This window comes from Austrofundulus limnaeus, unplaced genomic scaffold, assembly GCF_001266775.1.
Source record: "Austrofundulus limnaeus strain Quisiro unplaced genomic scaffold, Austrofundulus_limnaeus-1.0 Scaffold11, whole genome shotgun sequence".
Lineage (NCBI taxonomy): Eukaryota > Metazoa > Chordata > Actinopteri > Cyprinodontiformes > Rivulidae > Austrofundulus > Austrofundulus limnaeus.
This window is the reverse complement of record NW_013952413.1, coordinates 2861373-2865512: the sequence shown is the minus strand read 5'-3', so window position 1 is coordinate 2865512 and position 4140 is coordinate 2861373.

Below are 4140 nucleotides of genomic sequence, written 5' to 3'. Positions count from 1 at the left end.
GTGTGTGTGTGTGTGTGTGTGTGTGGCCTTGATTTTCCTACATCGTGGGGACAATTTTCCTAAAAAAGCAGCATTGTGGGGACCGATGCCCAGTCCCCCTGGGTGCAAATGCAAATGACAGGTGGGGGGTTGGATTTAGGACCAAGGTGTGAATTGAGTTTAGGTTAGTTTTAGGGTCAGGTAGGAACCTGTGAGGTTAATTTTAGTGTAAATGATCAGGGTTAGGCTATAGAATTTCAAAAAAAAAAAAGAATGGAAGTCAATGGAAAGTCCCCACAGGCAGAGCCGGCTCTTGGCATAGGCGAACTGGGCGGTCGCCTAGATCTCCATCTGCTGGAGGGGGCGCCGAACTGCAGAAGAAAAAAGTATTTGTAATCCCTGGTTGTAACCCTGCTCAGCACCCCTTTCAATTAGCTTTGTCTTAAAAAACTATAATGAAGTATTACAGGAAAAATAAACTAATAAACTACTCTACCCATAAACCCCACCCCCACACACACACACACACCACCCCCAATGCAGCAAACGCCCCCAACCACTCTCTTGTTTGATTGACGTTGCACTGACACATCCTGCTCTGACACTCTGATGGGGGAGGGGCTAGTAGTGCCTCTCAGGTAGTGGTGGGGGGGGGGGGGGGGTTGCGCTTCAACTCACCTAGGGCACCAAAATGGCTAGAGCCAGCACTGCCCACAGGGATATACAGACCAGACCTGTGTGTGTGTGGTGGTGGTGGTGTGGTGTGTGTGCAGGGGTGGGGGAGAGGGTTTGTATGAGTACAAATAAAAGCAAAAGAGAAACAACTGATTGTGAGTCCAGAATCAGGAAAAAAGTGTTGTCATTTGTGTAACTCAGACGAACAATTAGAAACGCACGAACTCAAGTCTAAAAGTTTTCCTTTTGCCTCATCTTATCATCCCAAAAAAACACAACCTCTACCAGACCATCCTGATGCTCTTTGTCTGGTGTTTTGGTGGCAGCACTGCTCCATATTAGGAAAGAGGACACAATGTTTTGGCTGAAGGCTGTGGAAGTAGACCTGACATGAAAAACAATCCCACTCATTATAAAAAAAAAAAGAATAATATTCTCTGCTCTCAAATGCACCATGACAGAGGTGGAAAAATTGTGGAAATTGTGGCTCTAAATACAACACACACACATAAACACACACACACACACACATACGGCTGCAGTAATAAATACACCCCCCCACCCAACCCCCAATGAAATGCTGAAGCGAAGGCATTTACACCATGAAAATGTTCCAAATAAAAACAGTGACACTTTACATGTGAAATATTCCCACTGTAAATATTTTCCATCTGCAATTTTTGTCAGGTGTAGCCTACAGAGGTTATCATTAGAATTATTTTTTTTTTTTTGCTTCTCACTGGTGGAGCACCTCCAGTTAAAAAAAAAAAAAAAAAAAAGCCCAGCCAGCCTCAGCTCTGGCCGTTTGTAGTGCAGCGTGCAGAGGCAGAGGCAGCAGCGCTCTCCTTGGGATTTAGCCTTTCAAAAGTCCTCATCAGATTTGCAGCGCAGACGTACTTCTGCTGCCTGCCGCCCCCACATCCCTCCAACCCCCCCGCCCGTTCCTCCCCATCACCCACTCTCTCTCTCTCTCTCTGCTCTCCTCTCTCTCTGCTCCACTCTGCTGCAGATGTTTTGGATCTATGTGTTCCTATTAAAGAAGCTCCACTAACTGCCGAACACCAACTCAAACACAGACATATTGTTAGCCGGAGCGGCGGCGGTGCAAGGTGGTCAACCAGAGCAGATCGGCAGGTTTGCATGAATGGAGGCCAACATTCCTCAAACATTAAGGGGTCGTGTAAGGGTTAAACCCATTGGGCGATAAACTGGAGAAAGTCTGGGATCTTAACCAWCTAGTTGTGCAAGCACTGAGTTGACAAAGGTTTTTATGAGGATAAAAAGAAAAAGCAGCAAAATAAATCCACAAATTAAAGGTCTGGCATGACTTAAAGGAAGGCATGCTCACATCATTTATTGTTGAGAAGTGATGAAGTTATAGTAATTCAGTTTAACATTTGTAAATAGCTTATGCTTACACTTTTTTAAGTCTATACCTTGTTTTGTTGACAATGACAGGAATTTAAAGATTGTGTATTATGTATTAATTCAGTTTTGTTTTCATTGTTCTGTTGTAAATAGAAAGGTTAAAAATGATCAAAATAAATAATATAAATAAATGCTTTGTGCCTTATAACATGAGATTTTTTGTTAGTGAAGTTAAAAATCTGTAGATTTGAGTATTATATATTTTTTTCTATCAGGACCATCCAAAGTTATTAAAGTTGTAGCTGAACATCCAACGATTACTCTCCGAAGGTTTCGTTAAAATATGCTCAGTGGTTGATGTTTTGCTAACAGACTTCACTACAATAATTATTAGTAAAGTTTTAGGCAAAGTTGTAGCGATCGTGTTTCCTCACTAACTTCAACTGCACTAAACTGTTGCTCAAAAGCTGTAAAATTGGCTGATATTGGCTATTGCTGGATTGTATTGTCATTGTTAACAATTGTCATTGTTATTGTAACTCAACTGTCATGTGACCCAGGTGAAATTCAGATGGAGGCAGGAAGTGATTTTCTCCGGTTCAAAACAGAGAAATGGATCACAGCGAATACGCTAATSCCCTAAATGGGTTGGTGCAGACGAGATRTCGCAAAAAAATGTGTACATTTAGGATATGATCCATATTGTCTTAATAAAAAAGACGTCATATAATCTTGAGGATTTACCCRGCATCAAAGCGATCAACATAAACTATCTGCTGCAGAGCTCCTATTATACAAYGAGCCAGATGAAAGCTTTCAAAAGCCTCGAAGCTACAATTATTTAGTTTCAGGTTGGGTCAAACATTTGGGATCTAAAGAAGCTTTAAATGTCTGTCGACTTGTTTCTGCTCGTGTGAGCAGTGAGTTGTGCTATTTTAAGTAATTAGCATATGATAACAATGCTATCGCTAATGCTAACAAAATATTATATGTTATGAATGCTTGTCTTTCTAAGTAACTGTCCAATAAAATATCTGTAAACATGATTTAAATGATACGATCCTTGCCTGTTAGAAAGTGGTCGCCACAAACTCTTGCATTGTTCGTTTTTTAAAGTTTTGTTCGCTTAGCTGTAGCGGCCATCTTGGTTGAGGTTGACGCCAATGCCAAAAAGATAATCAGCTGTAGATGCCCTTCTGATTGTTACTTTCTAATGAGTTTTATTAAAATTTCTGTTAAGGTTCATGAGACACTTTACTARAACGACTCACAGACATGAACAAAGACCTCAGCATGAGTTTGAGTGTTTCGATTGTATTTTGACAAACATTTCTGATTTATTTTACACAAATGAACTCAGTAACTTGTTGCATGATGTGGCATCACAAGTCAGGTGCAAAACATCTCACATGAAACGAGCGAATGCTTCAAACGTGGGATTCACCCCCAGCRTTCCACTCCCCCCAACAGGAAGTTTTTTTTTCTGATTTCGCAGCTGTTAATTGTTCGCTATTATTCCGAGTGTTGATGATGCGCTCAGATAAACCGTGGTTTCAAGGCTCGTTTGTTCAAAACTACCTGAAAGAGTTAAATCCTCTCTGATGGGACTCGAATCATACAAATTCCGGTGCAGAGATGAAGATTACAGATGAGTTTTCAGGTATTCATTTCACCAGAACAGATTTTTTTCAGTCTCTCTTTTTAAAAACATGTTCAAAATATTGCTCACGTTGATATTTCTGCACTATTTTATCAATGAATTTAATTACAGATGAGCCAAGTGTGTTTAAAATCAGGCATTTCATCCAAATCAGTTATGCTTTCATGTGCAGCTAACTGCCTATAGAACTGAGCAGCAGTTCTGTTGATTTAATTATGCATGTTTTCAGCACCCAAAACCCTGAAATCCTTGTTACAAAAAATAAAAATAAAAACAGCCTAACATTTTTGTCATCACAAAAGAAATCAGTGTCAGTTATCATCTGTGTGGAAARGGGAATTTTTAGGTCACGGCTCAAACTTAACATTCCCGACTCTCTCGAGTCAGTCGAGGATGGTTAAAGAACCAGAAAATTTTACTTTGAGGAAAACAAATGTGATTTTTTTTAAAAGGGATCC